The 19,186-nt window shown below is 37.4% G+C and overlaps 1 long non-coding RNA gene across 1 annotated transcript in view; it reads left to right on the top strand.

The window, feature by feature from the left end:
• The window catches only part of LOC308194808, a 113,049-nt gene that overhangs the window by 7,654 nt on the left and 86,209 nt on the right, over positions 1-19,186 (top strand). Inside the window, exon 2 of the long non-coding RNA XR_013950881.1 lies at positions 14,791-14,849. This is a non-coding gene — a long non-coding RNA (uncharacterized lncRNA). The remainder of the gene's footprint in view (positions 1-14,790; positions 14,850-19,186) is intronic.

The raw sequence follows: 19,186 nt of genomic DNA, 5'->3' as shown, positions 1-19,186 counted from the left end.
CTTTAGTCGCCTACACGTCCATCTCTGTCTAGGTGGTGACAACTTTAGTTGGAGTCAGTAGCAAGACTGTAGATCTGTAAAAAAAAGTTTTCAGCTCAAATCTAGCAGTTTTGTGAGAGACAATCTGTGTCTCCCATATTCAAATGCTTAATCCTACCCAAGGTAAAAAGTAACAAACGTTACTTTTGGGAGACCTTGCTTGGCACCTACTTCATGGCTGATAACTCCATTGGTGTAACAGTAGCATTGTAAATTGTGCGCTTTCAGTCAGTTCATATAGCAAGGTAAAGATATTACAGCTGTAGTCAGGAATGGCTCCGAGATGTTTTGTGAAAACCACATGCAAATACAAGGCCCTCCTGTAGCTAGGAAGGGAACGAGAAAATACAATGAGACTGTGGTTTAACAGGATTTTTTCTGCAGTGATGATACTGACCTCTTCACAGCCAGTCCTGCTGTTCTTTGTATTTGATCTTGTCCACATGCCGAAGGGTCTGCTGCTAGGCAGTACTTACACAAACTGCTGTGAACAGGGTCAGAGGTCTGGCTTGGTCATCGGGTTCATAGCGCAGCTGCACAAACAGTTTGGCAGATTTGAGGGCCCCATGCTGCTCTGAGGAGCGAGAGGAGGAGGCCACTCAGCAGTGAGGGAGCAGGCAGTGAATTCCCTATGCAGATATTGTTGTGAACACTACCACATCACAACACAGCATCCAACATCAGTTTGAAGGACACTTAAGAAAAACTTTTAAGAGTGGTGCTTTGTGATGTGTGGTGCAGATTGCCTCCCATGGAAACTGCGTGGCAGAGCTAAGCAATTCCACCCCACCAGGTGTTATCTACACCAGTGTTTCAGTATCTAGGCTGGCTCACTCTGGACTTCAGTGAGGCATTTCTGAACTTGAATAGGTGACCACAACACATTTTATGCACAGGGTTCAATTCTCGGGTTAAAATGTAATGAAAACATGGCATAGATGATGAAGCACCCACAAGAGGTATGAAGTACTGTTGCACAAAAGTTCCTTTTGTCGTTGTGCATCTACATTGAGATTATAATTGACTTCCATGGGGTAGAATCAAAGTTTGTCTGCTGAGGCACTTTCTGTGTTGATTGTCAAATAGCTGAAAGCTTAAATGCCTTGCTTCGGAAATAAAAGTCATTCTGAAGAAAAGGGATTTTATTTTAATTGAATAACAGTAGTGGCAGCAACAGTTTCTCATCGGTTCTTTTATATTTTTAAGATTTAAGAGACTGGGGAATATACTCTCTCATTCCCATGTTATAAGGCCGTGAGGAAGTTGTGGTTATGACCTGCTGTCATTTTGGAAGAGCACTTGGTACCAGGCATTCGTTCTCCAAATGTACCCATCCTCTCCAATTTACCGATTCCACCTTCTTCAAATACTGTTGTTACACAAGTAAGTTCTCAGCATCCAAGTGCTCCTGAGCAGGATACTGGCCTCCACTGTATAGCACAGAAAGGGTTGGTTTGCTTTTCCTTTCTTTTCCTAGCTTTCCTGTACCCTTTGGTTCTCAGGTCATGTCAAGCTACTGACTCCTAGTTTGCAGTCCTCTTCTGATGCTAGTTTTTGTTGCTCACTTTTTATATTTTTAAGCACTAACCCATGTGTAACCCTGCCCCCTCCTTCAGCATTGAAAAAACTGCCTCCTTATCATATCTCAAATCACTCCTTCAGCATTTTGTGTTCTTCAGCAAGGAAAACTCTGATGCTTAAAACTTTGTGTGCAATTGGCTGTGAGTGGACTGCTTATCATGCTGACCACCCTTATCTCACTGTTTCTTGGTACCCAGTCATCTGACCCTCACTTGCCTGTTGTATTTGCCTTGACTGTCAGCCCCTATAGAAAGGATACTCTGTTCTCATCTTTCACAGGGTAACAAAGAGCTGATATGAGGATAAATGTTGCAGAACTGTGACTACACTAGATTATGATAATCTAAGCAATGAGTGCAGTGATGACCTTGCTAAATCTGTTCGATCTTGATACCGTCTTGTGCATTGGCACAGTCAGGCTTCTTTGCTCCACTGCAAGAGTACTGCAGTGATGAATGCACCTCTCTGTTTCATTTTAAAGTTTTGATTGAAATTTAGACAAACTTCAAGTGACATGAATTTGAAAGAGACATGTTACCCAAATGGAACAATGGGGTAGTCAGTCATTGGGCTTTTTTTTTTTTAATTCTTTTCTTCTTTTTTTTTTTCCCTGTTTTTTTTTTTCTTTTTTCTTTCCACTTTTTTGTTTGTTGAGAGCAAAGCAAATCAGACCATGCTAGAGTTATTCCAGATGATTAAATCATACTAGATCCAGTTCCTGTGGAGTTCTGGCTTGCCACCTTTGATCTCAAGATTAGCGCAAGTTCATAATCGGTCTGGCCTAAAATCACATGGTTTTCACATGTTCTTACAATTTACACACACACACACACACACACAAAATGTTGAAAATATCAGTCATGTCCAACTTAGAAAAGATTACTTGTCTCTGTGTTAATAAAAATTAAATACAAGCACAAAAGCCAATGAAATGTGATTTTTTAGCTAACCGTTCAGCTAGATGATGGAATGAGAAGGATATCTGCCAGCTAAAGCCAGCAGAGAGTCATATACTACCCACAATTTCTTAAAATAAATAACGATGTGATTTTAATAGGGCCATTAAAAATTGGAGTGGTATTTTAACACCATTAATACTGACCCTTTATTTCTTAAGCTGACAGAGTGTGACCTAGAAGAAACCAAGCTTTGCATCTGTTTTCAGTAGAACCTAAAGATGTAGCTACCTAAATTCTACTGGGATTTAAATTCTTTGGGATTTAAAACTATAAATAACTCTAGGTATCTTTGAAAATGATGGTCTAAACCCCTTTCTTTTGGATTATAACACCATCTCTATGACTGTTTTGTTTCTTCCTGCAGAGCAGTTAGTAGATAACAAAGGTGACTTGGGTAGTCATTTGTATGAAATGAAATGAGTTCACTGCGGATCTATCATTCCCATGACATTAATTAAGGCCTAAAGACTTTGGCCTGTCGCTAAATTCCTCCCCCTCATGAATTTACAAGATACAGCAACCTAGAACTCTGACCTAACACACAGCATTACTTAGACTATTTTCTGTGTTTTTTCTTCTACTCACTGCTTTAATCTTTTCATATTCAATACCACTATCAGAACATGCTATCCATTTAAAATTAATTATGACTATTTAGTTATATTGTGGTCTAAACGGTAAACCTGATTACAACAAGTTTTCCTAGCTGTGTTCAGAATATGTGTAGGTACATATATAGGATTTTGAAATATAAATATATTAGTAAATGTACAGTTTACACCAGATTTAATGCACTTGTGGTGAGAACCGAGGGCTGGGCTCAGCAGCTATGCTTAAATGCAGGCAACTTCGTCTTATCCAGCCTTATTTGTAATTATACACAGGAGAAAAATAACTCCAGAGGCAATGGGATCAAGTAGAGGAAAGGGGTTTTGGCTGCCTTAAATTTCATATCTGAACGCAGGAGAGTTGTCTTTAGGAATAATATTTTTATGGCATGTTACAACAATTTTCTCATTTTGCTATAGTGAATATAGTGCACAAAGCTCGAGATCTTATGCCTTGGGGAGGATATCCTTACATTCAGGTGCAGATCTATAGATCTGCCCTTCTGGAATCACTAAAATGTTGTGCAAGTCAAAGTTACCTTGGCGTGTCTGCATTCAATTATTCCTTGTCTGAATGTAGGACTAAAATCTTGGCAGCAACAGTTGTGAAGTTCAAAATATCATTAACGGGTGTGAATGAATGTGTGAGGATATATCATGGATATGTTTATGTACATTAATGGTGTTTTTTGTTGTTGGCTTTGATTTTATTGAAAATCTTTTCAAAAATTTGCAAATTAATTACCAGCATCTGTTTTCACATGGTAAACTTATGCTTTTCTTTGTGCTAAGGTTTTTCATAGGTATTGATTAATTATTAACACTCCATGTAGTAAACTTTATTATTTTAAGTACCAATACTTATTCTCATCTGTATAAAACTATTTTCACATGCTTGCCAGTCTGAATAGATTCAGTGTTGCATGATATATTTAAACATTTAGTGAAGTTTTCATGGTGGTTGAGACACCTAAAAAAAAGACAAAATATCAGGGAAATGCAATTATCATGCTCTACACATAACTTTGTATAAATTTAGTTTAATACAGCCAGTGAAGACCATGTCACTGATGAAAGAAAAGCTTTTGTTTTAGGGCTAGTTCCCAATTTACATGAAATCAATAGGAGAGTGTAATTCAAAATACAAATCTGCCCAAGAAGAAATGTATAGAAAAATAGCTGAGTACGGCCACTTTTTAGCAGTAAATTTCCAAGTAATTCCCAAGTGGGAATGTAATGTTATGAATGATTACATTATTTTTCTCCATTCCAATCCAAACACAGAATCAATTTATTACAGGGAAGAGAATACAGATAAACTTGGGTAAAATTCACAAGCCAGATCCACTTACTGGATGGAAAAAAAAGACATTCGTTTTTTGTGCTTTATTTTGTTGTTTGTTTGTTTGTTCTACTGTGCATAAATCCAAACAACTGCTCCTCAAGAAAATTAAACCCTCAGATTTCAGTAGATCTGCTTGAAGTAAGGTGGAAACAAATATCGGAGTTAATATTTTTCAGTTTCAGAAAGGTTCATGACTAGAAAATTAGTAAAATTAAATATAATTTCCCCAGCTGATTAGAACCTTTGTCACATTCTAATTCATTTCATGATGTAGTTTAAACTCCTGTTACTAGCATGTTTTATATCTTGCCTGCAGAGCTCTTCTACACATTTTCAGATATAATCTTATTCTTCACTGAAGAAAAAGCAGATATCCTAGAGATAACCCCTTATAACTTTATTCATATTTTCCACCAGGTCAGCATTTTCTTTAGGATCATGTATGTCATCAGCGTGTGTTTTGATTATTTCAAAGGCTGATATTTTTACTTATTTCCTTTTGTTCTTGTCTTTCAGTCTCCTGTTCAGATCATTATCTGTCAGAAGGTACCCGTTCATTCTGATTTGAATTAATGAGAATTTGCACAGAGAGTTTTTAGCTCTCCATTGATCTTGGCACACAAGTGTATTTGCTTCAGTTTTTGCTTTCAGTTTGCTTTAGTTTCCCCAGCATTCATGCAGCTTCATGTATCTTTTGCTAGAAATCCCTAACAGAAAAATTGCCATTTGTATTCAGAACTTTATCTGATTGTCTTCTTGTTTTCCGTAGCATAACAAACCAAAGAAGCAACTTCTATTAAGTGAAAAAATATCAATTATTCTGAAGATAATAAATGACTGTTAGCTTACTATATACCTTTTCAGGCTCACAGTTCTAGTAATTTCCCTATGGGAGATCACCAATAAAAATCTTTAGCAAAAAATCTACATGGAATTTGGGAAAAAAAAAATTATGATCTCATTCAGAAAAATTTTGTCACCAAAACTTTCATACTTTCAAAAGTATGAAAAAAAGAAACCACTAAACCCTTGCTTTTCTACTATGATATGTGAGTTATGTAAGTGATTACATGATGTAATGATTTTCTTGAAGGGAAAATGTGTTACTTCAAATTTTGCTATTATTATAAAAAAAAAAAAAGTTATAAAAACACCAGGACCACATCATCTCTTTCCCCACAGCAAGCTATTTTCTTAAGAACTAAGATTTACTCATTGTTCAGACTCCATTTCAGTAGCTGGAACTACCTCATTTCACCTTACTTCAGTACAGGACTCCCTTCCTTAGGGTATCATTGAGTGTATGGATGGTTGCCAGACTCTGGTCCATTTTGATTCAAGGCCTAGATAAAGAAACTTTTTTTTTTTTTTTCCCCCCACTGTTTTCATTCTAGCCAGAAAACTCCTTTCAGTGATATAGTGATTGCCCCCCCAAAATGTTCAGTCTATTCCCTCTATATTATTTTAAGACCTAAATCCATTTACATGCCTTGTTTGAATGAAAAAGAAGAGCAAGAGCCTCTTTTCTACGTTATTTCTTTCTGATTTCTTTCTGCCTTGTGACTTCTGCTTTTAGAAGAAAATAAAGTAGCAATGTGTTAGTGGAACTAATCCCAAGTACTTGGGGATATAGATTGGGCTGAAGTTTTAATTGATCAAAAGGTCCCTCTTTCTCTTCCAACTCCTTGCTCTACCCTGTACAAACAGGTTCTCTGACTTTGATCAACCCTCCAGTCTCCCATGCCACTCATGCATGTCATGATATCTACTATTCAAAGGAAAAACTAAGTGGCTGCAGTTTCCAATTCAATTATAGAGACAGCTTTCTTTCTTTCTTAAAATAACAATAATATTTCAAATATACATTTTTGTGTTCTTACTTTAGTAGTTCTCAAAGTGCAGGTATATGCAGCTCCTCCTGGGAACACTCCTCCAAGGCAAAACTGTGACACTTTTGCTCCTGCCCTGTGTGAAGGACCTCAGGGCAGATTGGCACTGTGTTCCTCATCTTTCAGTTTTGCTGTAGAGGTAGAGGGAAGTTTTGTTGTTGTTTTTGTTTCATTTTTTTGCAAAGAAAAAAGTGGAAGAGGCTTATTTGTAACTGAGCAGGAGAGCTTATTTCCTACCAGTGCTACCTCAGTTCTTAATTGAATCTCTGGCTTTGTGGAAACTTGTGGTTTCCAGCCTAAGAGACTTTAAGGCTTTTTTATAAGTCAGAGGAATTAAGAGTGGAAGGAATGCTTAAAATTGGTTTTCTTTACCTTTCTGTGAAATGTTCAGATGCAAGTTTATTTTGATCCCCATTCAGTTTTGAGCCTTCTTACATTTATAGAGTACTTTGCCCAGCTTTTTAATCTCATGCTTAAAATCTCTGCAGCATTTTTAACATAACCTAGGATGCCTTAAATGTCCTTGAATGTGAAATAATGTAGTTAATATATATATATTTTAAAATGTATTATTATTAAATCATACCAGGTTCTTAACTGTATTTTTACATTCAAAGAGCAATATAAACACACCATGGCTGGAGTGAATGTAGAAATATTGATTTTCTGTTTACACTGGCAAATACACACATAAGTGTCCTTTTAAAATGACTGTTCTCTCTGTCATTGTCCTCTGTGGAATACCTGTATCAATGGGATCAAGTTATTCTACTGAACATGGAAAGTCCAAAAATCTTTTTATTTATTTATTTATAGGAAAAATGATAATAAGGGAAAAGGAATGTCAGCACACAACAGAAAAATGTCTATTCTACAAAGGCTAGGGGCTTTTCAACCCTCAGTTGGGAGTGATTTTTTTCTATGGAGATATTTAACCATTTTCTTTTCATTTTCCTGACTTTCTGTTAGCTTCCCCATGTCTGTTTTCTTCCTTGAATTTCTGGGCAGGGTTCCTATACTTATTGCCACACCCCAGAAGCTTTGTTGGTCCTCAACATACTGACCTGGGAGAATGCAGAAAGAGGTTAGTGGCCATCTCCAGAGAGCTGGGCATCTACCAGCAGAGAGCCCATCTTCATTACAGTCTGTGATCCCTATGGAGTTGGTTTAGGTTATTAAAGGCTACTCATGAAAATTTTTTGCTACCTTGTTCCCATGCTTATATGCCTGAAATTGTATCTACTCAAAGTCACACTGTTTTGAGTCTTGAAATATATTCCCAACTTTTCTTTGAATGTGTTGAGCTGTTCAGTCAGAGCAAATGTGAAGCTTCAGTGAAGATAATGCACTCAAAAAGTGCAACACTGATTTGTGAACGTCCTTAAGTGGCTTTGTATTATGTTGAAGAGCTTTTTAAGAGAAATTACAGGGCTAAAATCACAGCTTGCAGGAGAAAAGTAATATTAATATTATTTTCTTCAAGCTCTTGACCTGAAGAACTTGATAGGACAGATATCAGAATGTACTCATCCAGAATAGCCATCACCTAGGGAGTAGCACTTGAAATAAAGACTGTGGCACAGAATAATAAAATCCTGTCATCTCTTCCTCTCCCCCTCTGCCTTCCCCACATCCCCCCCACCCCTGCCCCACCCTCCTTCCTTTTTTTTTTTTTTTTTGGTCTTTTTCTTCTATTTCCTTTAGTCATATCTGGCATGGGTATGGCCCTTTAAGAAAGAAAATTATTATAGCCATGATCTGAGGATCTGAAGCTTATCTTTAACACTCCATCTTTTCCTATCCTTTGTCATTGTCTGAATTCACTGTAGCAGTTCTCTCTATTTACAGATACCATCTCTAGAATGTTGCTGTTAGTTGTCTTCATTTCTTATGTTGCTCTAACAGGTCTGGAGACATTGCCAGTTTCCTTTTCCTTTTTTTCCGTGAGATAAGCATCTAAATGCAGGAACTCCAAAATATAATTAATCCTGACAATTTGTCACTATTACTATGAAGTAAGGTTAGATATCTGGTTTTGACTAGACACCTAACTTTTAGATACCTAAGCCATTTTTTACACCTGCTTATTTTGGATAGTAAAGCACTTCACCAGCAGCTGATTTATATGTCCTGAAGTGCCTTAGCTGTCTTCAGTGAAGAGACCTTTGTTTAAAACTACAGAGTCAAATCCTCAGTGAAAAGCAATCATGTAACATCAATTGTTAAATTAATTAAATGGAATTAAAAATCAGATTGTTCTCTTCCATACTCTTAATATACATTACAATCAAATCAGAATTTTTCTGCATTGAATAAGTGGCAGGGAAAATAAATTCAGGCAGGAAATAAGATTAGAACAAATGTTAGGAAAAAAAAAGAAAGGATGTAAACACCCTTCTAATTCAGTAATTCTTTACAAGTGGAGTAATTGCACACACCCATGCAAAGTATACAGAAATAAAATCTTTTCACCTCAGGAAGTGAGGTGAAATCATTTTACATCAATTTTGCACCCTCATATGGCAGTGAAATGAAAAAAGCAATGGCAATCCCTTCAGAAGCTCTGACTGCATGTCAGATTGGCTCCTGGAAGGCAAGTAAGCAGGGTACATCACAGTCAGGCAGATTTGTCTTTCTTGCTAATTAGTTTAATAAGGGTAAAATAGATTAAGAGAAGAGTATAATCTTATTTATCTAATCAAAAGAGATACTAAATTTCTATATGCTTCCAGAGAACAGCCACTTTTGAAGCTCAAGGTGCAGGTGAAAGCCCAGCAATAGGCTGGGGGCCCCTCCTTGCTTGCTCAGGGTACAGGGGTCTTCCCAGGGGACACATTTTACGTGTGGATGTGACGCACAGTCCTCCTGAGAGGCCCTGAGGGAGTAGGGCTGGTTTGAGCTGTGAGAAGCTGAGCAGGAACTGCTAAGAGAATCTGAGAGGTTCACAAATGAGGCCTGTGGGGACATCACTGCTTCCACCCAGAGGAGGATGCTACTCTCGGGGCCAGAGGGATCTCAGGCAGGATGCAGCACCCAGCTGGTGCCACGATGTCTTCCAGTGCCACAGGTACTGTGCACAGGTGCAGGGAAGGTCTTCAGGGCTGGGAGAAGACTTGCTTCCTAGGCACGTGGGTAGCTCAGTTTGCGGAGGGTGCAAAGGCAGCAGACCTCGCAAGGTCTTAGTTTGCTTTGATTATGGTTTGAGGTACAAGGGAGGAGACACCGGTCTTGGTTCATGCTGGTACTACTTACATGGGGAAATGAGGGAGAAATATTCTGCATGGGAAATGCAAGCTGCTAGGCAGGAGACTGGAGTCCATGACCTCTCTGGTCTCAAACACTGCCAGTTTCACTGCAAGGTCCATGAGACAGGCAGAAGTCCAGAGCCCCAGCTCATGGTCGACTCAAAGGTGTAGAAAAGAAGAATTCGGCTGTGTTAGGAACCGGTGAATGATTTGGGAATGTTGTACCCTAGAAAGATAGGCTTTACCTTAATCAAAATTGATCCTGGTTGCTGGCACTGAGAATAATGCAGAAGATTATCTAAACTAGAAGCAAAAGGAAATCTGATAGGCATTGAGGAACACCTGTTTCAGTCTGATGCAATCCATACAGAGGATGTGGCTAATGTTCAATGAAACTCCAAAAAGGCCAGGAGGGAAATAAATAAGAATTGCAATATACAGAGAAGGCAGATCAGACTGTTTACAGTACAAATTGAGTAGTATGTGCAATATTATGCAATGCTAAAAGTTGTAAATGCTTCTACGTCAATAGCAGAAGACTAAAAAATAGGACAGAAAAATGGAATAATTGGCATCCGTGGGAAATCTAATAGAAATCTTCTCTGAGACTGGTTATGCGGAGGTAAGGAGTAGGTTACTATGTTGCTTGGACATCAATTTTGTAGTAAGTACAAATAGGATATTTGGGGTGTGGGAGAGGCGCAGAGCAGGAAGGATAATGCGAAAGTCAAATACAATATAATGTTGTTGGGAAAGAAGAGCACTGAGGAATCTATGTGGGTGAAATCTATCTATTAAGAAGTTAGCAATAAAAATGTATTGCAAGGCCACCTCCCATCTGATCAGGACAAAATAAGTGAAACTGAAGCAGCTGCAAAGTTAGGACAAGTCAAAATATAGTAGGTTTTAACTACCTAGCTACAGTGCAGCGCATCTCATCATTATGAGATGTAGAAAGAAAACTTTATAATGCAACAAACATCTCCTTCCTCCATCAGCTTGTCTCAGAACACATAATAAACAAACAAACAAAAAACAGACATTATCCTAAACTCAGTCTTACTCAGTGTTGAGTGGTACACAGGACCTCACTCTACTTTTATTGGTGGTGAGCCACTCTGTAACAATGATCTCAATACAATTGAAGTTAATGTTAGTATCATGAGGGAAAACGACAAATAAATCCAAAAGCCGGATATTCAGTTTCAAGAAAGAGCACTGGATAAGAAAAAGATGAATAGTTAACATAAATAAATAAATAAATCAACCAGCCAGTCAAATGATCGTATAAAGAATAGTTCAACAAACAAGAGCCCGGAGTATGTATTGCAAGCCCAGTTAAACTGTGTACTCCAATTCCAGGAGAAAATGAAGCCATCAAATGAAATTTCTTCAAAGCTCAAGGGGAAAGCTATCACAGCAAATGAAGGGAAATGGAAAATGATACTATCTTAGGCAAAAGAACAGCAGTTAAAAAATGGTAGGTCTGCACAAAGAATGAGAAAGCGAAGCCTGTAATACATGACAAATAGGAAAAATAAAATAAAAAAATATTAAGAGGGATAAGAGAATTTGAAGGGTACCTTATAAAGACGTAGCCTATTGCACCAGACAAATGGTGGTTTAGCAATCCCAGCCTCCAAGAAAGGTCTGGATGGTACCCCTGTGACATCCTGGTAACTACAATCTGGTGAATCTTCTCTCCATCCCTGAAAAAAACCAGAGAGTTTATGATAAATAAAGGATCACTGAATACATGAATAAAGAGGGTTTATTATGAAGGTTCTTGTAAGGGTAAAGCCTGTGTCACTGTTCTGGTGAGGTTCTTTTCATTCTAGTTTACTGGGTGTGTTGGTGAACATAACTCAATCCCCTTTGTCCAAACTAATCCAAATCCTAATACATTTTGATTTTTTTAAAAGCTACTGACAGAGTTTTCAACTAAAGGCCCTTGAGAAGTAAGCTGCTTTAGTGTTCAATAAAAGGTTCTTTTAGGGGCCACTATCAGTACTGGGGCCAGTTTTATTCAAGATCTTCATCAGTAACCTGGAAAAGGGAGTGAATTGTGAAATCTCCAATTTCACAGTTGGTAGTACATTATATTGGGTAGTCAAATGTCACGCTGGTGGTAAGGATCATCAAAATGACCTCAGTGAGTAAGCAGGAAAATAAAATGATAGATAAGCTTCAGAGGAGGTAACTGTAAGGCAGGAAAAATAATCCAAATCACGTTTACATGATATTGCCTTAGAAGGAGACACTAAGGGGGTTGGGACTCTTCAGCTTAGAGGGAAGAAAAGAGTAGGAATAAAGTCTGCAAAACTTAGAAGGTGATGAATGAGGTATATGAAGAACTTTTATTCACCAAACACCACAGTACGAAAATGAGTGAGCAGTTACTGAAATCAATGGAAGGGAAGTTTAAACTAGATAATAGAAAGCACCCTTTTACTCGGTGGGTAGAGTATTTCTGGAATTTCTTGCAACAGGAGGTTATGGAGACTATATCAGCAGGACCATAAATTAACTAAGGAAAGTCATGGAAATCAGGTCTAGAGGCAAACTGTAAAAGCAAAGGCAGGGACATGCTCTCTAACATCACTAACACAGAGATTTTGGATGCTGGAAGTCTCTAAGGGAAGGGACTGCAGCTGATCATCACTGCTCTCCCAAAATAGCACCTATGATTGCCTCTGTTAGAGAAGAATATAGGTCTGGGTGGGCTAATGGTCTGACCCTGTATGGGATTTCTTCTGTCCTTACATTTTGTAAGTTTACCCTAGTTTGAAGTGAATGTTTATTTCAAAAAAATATTCTTTTAATCTTTTAAAATTTGTTCCCCTTCATTCCAATTACCACTTCAAATGCTCACTATTAGAACCTGAGCCAAGAATAGAGATTATTTCTACATAAATAAAATCAAAGAGAACTGGAATTTATCTGAAAAGTGGTAGAATGGAATGGGAAGGAAGGAAGAAAGCAACACCTCCCTTCCTACCTATTTTGGGAACAGTAGTTATTCTTTGCTGTTATTTGATCACGCTGTAAACATCTGTGCTATTTTACACAATGTTCTCAATAGACTTAGTAAAATGGCCTACACAGCTAGAGTACCTTTACTCATTAACTGTCCTCACCTCCTGCCAACAGGTCTCCTTCTAACCTCTACTTTTTATTGTGGGGAATCATATTATGAGAACCACTTCTTTGTGGCTGATCAGTGTAGATAGGTTTTAGCAGTTCATTGTTCAGTTGCTTCTACAGCAGGAATAATAGCAAAGCAAAGACCTAGAAATGCAAGAAGGCCCACCACCAGCCACCTCAAGTATATTTTGAGCAAGGATCAAAAGTATTTCAAAACTAATCAGTCAGTTTAAAAGGTCAAGAGGTTTTTACTGAAATCAAATATGCTGGTTCTTATAATGTGCCATTGGGGTTTTTGAATTCAGTCAGGTTGGGTCTTTAAGCTTCTTTTCTACAATCCGGTAGCATTACACACTTCCTTCTTAAGGCAAATGAAGCTTTTCATTGTTCCAGGAAGTAGACCTATAAAGAACGTGACAAATACCTTAGGACATGGCAACAAAGGGAGCTGCCATATGACACCTTAAAAGAGTAAGAATAAATGCCTGCTCTCAGCCATCCAGAGAGGAACTCTGAGTTTTAAAATATGATTAGCTCTGCTAATAACCCATCCATAGGTGTGCAGGACAGCAGGAGGAACAGAGGATGTATAGCCTGCATATGTAGTTAGCCTCTCTCAGAGGATAAATATGCTAATAATTTTCTCCTTGCTTTAATGTAAACCTGCGCAGACTCACTTGCAGCCTGCACTTATTTACATATGCAAACCTTTAAGCTGTGTGCTGCATTTTTGGTTACTTTACATGCACACATATGCACAGATGCCATATTTTATATTGCCTTTGTGGACAGTTTTCTTAAATCCCATGAATCATCTGGATTCATGCCATAAGAGAAAATAGCAGGAAATAAGTTTTGAAGTAGGGCAGACTGGTATGACCTTCAGCTGTGCAGGTACAATTACCACTTTTCGCAAATATATTAGCAAATGAAATGTTGCAATTTTGCTTTCAATTCACTGGTTTCAGTGACGATGAAGTAACTCATGATTTATAACCAAGAAGTCAATTGTGACTTTTACTTTTTTGTCTATCTGTAGCAAAAACCCAGAAGAGGATTTAAACAAACACACTTATTCTAAATCCAACATCCTCGCCCAAACATGTTTATACATGCATAAAATCTCCCACATGGTATGGCCCTAGACAATTATTTACTACCTTTTGTGCCTTTAATTACACACAATCTGCAGATTAGAGAGAAGAATGTTTTCCAGAAGGGTACCTTGTTATTCCATGGTGACTAAGTGTCATTTGTGTGAAACGTAAAGTTCCCAGAATAAATAAAAAACTAACTCCAAAATCAGCAGTGCTTGCTCTTAACAATGGGTTCAGAAGGACAAAACAATAAATAGTATTTACACAAATTGCTTTCAGGAGCAAGTGGAAGAATTTGAACTACATAATTTTTCATTCAGATGATAAAAATAAAAAGATGTAAGGTGTGATTTTCTTTTGTCTTCTGTTTGGACATTAACGGGTTGTTCCAATGTGGAACAGTTAAAGGTGGGAAAAGAATTACATATTTTTTGTCTTCACACCCTGTAAAACAGAAGTTGCAGTAATACATGACTTTGATAAAAAAATATTAATTGAATGTTCATTGCAAACATTGGTAGTTGTTAAGTACTTGTATAGACTGGACTAACAGATGTGCAATCTCAAAAGAAGGTAGTGGTACTTCTTAGATTTGCTCCAGAATTGCCCCTCATGCTTTGAATATTCTTTCAGTTTTGATTATTAAGAATAGCCAATAAACTCTTTTATCTTGTATAACATTACCTCAGAGTTATCATTTTCTCATTCACATTTTCAAAATGAGTTCCGTTTGTCAGAAATGTTGTATTGTCTTGAGAGAAGAGATGCACAAAGTAAGAAGAAAGAGAAATAAGAATATTTAAGCATATCTAAGTTATCCTGTAATTAGAATTCAAATAATTTATAGAAAAAAAATCTTGATACTTTTCAATTTCTATCATAGCAGATGACTTCCATTCTGGGCTATCTTCCTGGAAATCTCCCAGCAGAAATGTTTTAAAGGTGAGTGCAGAAGAAAGTGGATTTAAAGAAATCATGCATGTCTTTATGAGGCAATAAACCTTGTGTGTGCAAGCTATCATTAACTAACTGTAGTCAAGGGAGCAGACAAAAGAGACAGTACTATTGCCATAGGTTGTGGTTTAACCTGGCAGGCTGCTCAGCACCATGCTCACTCCCCCCTCTCAGTGGGCTGAGGGAGAGAATTGAGAAAGGTAAAAGTGCAAGAACTTATGTGTTGAGAAAGGGACAGTTTAATAAGAAAGAAAGAAAAAAAAAATAAAAAAAATAAAACAAGTGCACAATAAAATTGCTCATCACCAGGTGACTGATGCCCAGCCAGGTCCAGAGCAATATCAGCTCCCCTGACCTGGCCAACTTCCCCTAGTTTTATTGATGAGCATGATATCGTATGGTATGGAATATCTCTCTGGTCAGTCTCGGCTAGCTGTCCTGGTTCTGTCCCCCCCCCAGCTCCTGGTGCACCCTGAGCCTCCTTGCAGGCAAGGCAGCATGAGAAGCTGAAAAGTCCTTGGCTCTGTGTAAGCACCACTTTGCAATAGCTAAAATGCCAGTGTGTTATTAGCATTTTTTTCCTCTCAAATATGAAACAGCACCATACCAGCTACTAGGAAGAAAATTGACTTTGTTGCAACCAAAACACAGACATGGCAGAAGGGCTGAGTCCAGATAAAAGTGATAACATAATACAAGAACCAGCAGCAGGTTCAAAGAGAGAATATCCCAAGTCACATGCCCTGACTATCCTTCTAAAAATGTTGGGGGTTGATGTTTAAGCCCAGGACACAAGAGAAAAAGACATTGCGAAATTTAGCATGAGAAGAGACCACTGGAGTAATAGAGCACATAGACAAAGAAAAAAATAAATAAAAAGAAATTTATCAAAATTGACACATGAAAATAAATATATATATATATTATGCTTGCTGGCTTTTACCCAGAAATGGCAAGTAATTCAAATTTTTAAGTGTTTATAGGTATTAATTCCCAAGTCACTGAAAATGCATCCATTTTCTGATTGTGCTGAAGATGCAAGCAGAAGCCAGTAATACCATGTCACAGGAACACCATCAGTATTGTGACTGTATTCACTATAACCAGTTACCAATGGTGTGAGAAAAGAGATCAGATGGATCTGAATAATATTGCTAGATTCTGAAATTAACTCTCTAGCCAAGGATTATATGTTTATCTTAAATATTATTATACCTACATTGGTCACCCTCTTGATAATTTAGGGAGGGCTGAGTATGCATACAAATTTGTAAGTAAAGTCACACATTTCCAAAGTACCAAATAGGCAAATATTTTATTTCATGTGTATTTTTTATCTCTTGTTCAGAAATAATCACCTATGGTAATCACTTGTATAGACAAACAGAACTTTATTTTTAATAACTTTTGCTGGAGAAATAAACTCTCAGTTAAATAAGAAGTAACCAGAGCTAGGATCAGGCATTTATAATTTCATTCATGCTAGGACCATGTTGGTTTTTGTGATCCTTTAGAAGGTGTTCTACATATGGAATTAGATCCTCTTAGATCAGCGTATTCAGGACAGACTTCAGAAAGTCTGTGGATTTAAGTGGATGAACATGAGGAAAGGAAGAGCAAGCCCAGCTGACTCCATGAGTTGCTCGATTCATGTGAAATAAAAATTTCCATTCCGTGGGGAAACAGCAGTATCTTAGCACTTGTTTATATAGCAGATTAACATAATCATAGTCCTTTCGACTGAAAACTTCTGAAAAATCTAAAGATTAGAGTCCCGGTATAAGCAGCTGCAAGTTGAAAACTTTAGAATCTGGCCCTTGTTTTGTTACCCTAATGAGAGCTTAGAAGTTTGGAAAAATCTGGCCTACGTTGTCATTCTGAATACTAAAAATATGGTTTTATATATGCAATTCACGTCACTTCTGTATTTAACAGTACTCAGTGCAGCAATGCCACCATATGGTGTAGTCTTCTTAGATATAGCAGTATTTAAATGACAACACCAACAGGAGCTTGGGGAAATGCAGTGATCATGAGTCAGTATGTGGGCAACAGTGCCAGCTACAGACATCCCCAGAGGGAGAGTGGGAAATGCCTGTGGGAATTCATTAGTTTCTAAACCCTTCCCTGTTGCTTTCAAGCCCCTACCTAATTTCTGTCTGTAGGATTCACCTTCACTGCAGTTGCGTGTTTCCTATCTTTTGAACACCGCAGGATGAGATTTTTTCCCCCTCACTTTCTAATAAAACAGGCCTTATGCAAGTGAGTGGGCAAGAAACATGTAAGACTGACTCTAGTTTACACTGAGTTTTTTTCTGCCCAGACATCCTACATCCAAATGGACAGTACACACAAAGTGTGAAGGAACACTGTCATACTTTGATCCTCATCAGAGGACATTCAAATTTTTTCCAAATTCCATTTTTTAACAGAGCATGCTTGAAACACATAGCAATTTTCCATCAAACGAAAAATATAAACCTTAAACCCAAACCTCACACAGAATATTTTCCTTCTTTATTTATGTATCTTCTCCTTTATAGAAAGGCTTGAGACCTGGAGTTAGACTTTTTCCATTCTCTTCCTTTAAAAGCTTATCTGGCACAATTTGCACATGTTCACAAGAGATAAAATACAAAGATTCCTTAAAGTTTTAGCATTCGAAGAGCAGATCTAAACTGCATTAACTCCACTGTCCGGGGCAGCTCCAGTATGAGTATCCACTATATGCTTATTTCCCTCTGCATTTTCAAGTAGGTAGTCCATTTTCTAAGGTTCCTGTAAAGTGTAATCATACACTTTTAGAAGTATCTCTGAAGTACCTACACTTAAAGTTTGTTTGTGATATGTTTGAGGATCCTTTGGACTGAAAGCTGATCTGTTAATGTACTAGAACGGTTATTATGGACTTCTGCCAAAGTACATTAATGTCAATGGAAGACTCACAATAACCTCAGTGAAATCCAGATCAACCCCTTTTTCCTTATTACTTTATGGATGGACACAGATAAATAAGCTGTTCTTACAAATATTTCCTGAACAATACATTCTCATGTTCTCTGTGTTTCTCAATGAAACTGGAATTCTTTCACACAAACTATAAAGGAAACACTGCTTGTATCACTGGGGATTCACTTTCACTTTCTAAACAGTACAGGGAGACCAAAGATTCTTAAATGCAGATGAATAAAAGATATGAAAAAACAAACCCACCACCACCAACAAACAAACAAAAAAAACATTTTGGTTGCATATTTACTTTATTTACCCATTCACTTTATTTTAAAGAGACAGATCCAAGGAAGAAAATTTTCTTTCTAATATCATACCACTCTAACCATGTATCATGTGAAAAAAAAATATATTATTATTATGTTTTTTTTTACAGACCTATGCCCCAAACCTAACAGCTTAGCAAATTCCAGGTGTGTTTCTAGAGATTTGGGCAAAATAAACTTCTGAAAAACTTTAGTTCTTGCTAACCCCAGTACCATTAACAGTAATATTGTTCAAAAATCCCTTTTGTATACATTCTGCAGCCATACAAGGTTTTTGATACAAAGCATTCATTAGCAGTTGGAACAAAAACATCACAGAGGGAGAACAGGTGCTTTCATGGGCTGGTAGTATTCTTTCATTTCCAGGATCTAGAATTATTGCTCTGTGATTGGCTTTCTGTAACAGTCAAATACAGCATCAGTTTATCCCATTAACACTGCAATAACATTTATGAGTTTTTTTCTGATACTGACTAATTTGAATTGACCCAAAGGAAATTGATCAGTACCGTCTGATCCCTATTGAGTTTTTCAAACCACATCTAAAGCTACGTACATTTAATGGAAAGATGCCTGTTGACTTCAGCAAATTGTAGAACAAGTATTAAGGTACATGTTCTTGAATAAGCAAAAAGGGAAAATGTAGTATTATATCCCAGAAACTTTCAGTCTCGAAATGTAGACAATACAGTACACTAGTCTTTAATAATGGGGGAACACTATTATTGTTTGCTGCTTTTTAATAATTCTGCTCTCTTGAAAAAGGCTTTCACTTCTGCCTGGGCTAACCACTGAGGTCATGGAACAGGAACAAGGCCAGAAACCCACCCAGAGTTATCCAAGACATATTTAAATGATCACAACACTGGTTATTGTCACAAACAAAAACAAAAAAACACAGATACACTCAAGCACACACACAAATGAAGCAGTCATTTTAATAAATGATGCAGCAGATAGGGGTGGTCAGACCACATTTGTGCCTTGAAGGGTATCTGAAAGTCTTTGGTAATGACTGAATCTTGGAAGTGTTGAAATTCTGGGTGG

Source organism: Anser brachyrhynchus (genome assembly GCF_964034855.1).
Source record: "Anser brachyrhynchus genome assembly, chromosome: 4".
Classification (NCBI taxonomy): domain Eukaryota; kingdom Metazoa; phylum Chordata; class Aves; order Anseriformes; family Anatidae; genus Anser; species Anser brachyrhynchus.
Note: the sequence above shows the minus strand (reverse complement) of the source record. Positions and strands in the feature narration are given on the sequence as shown.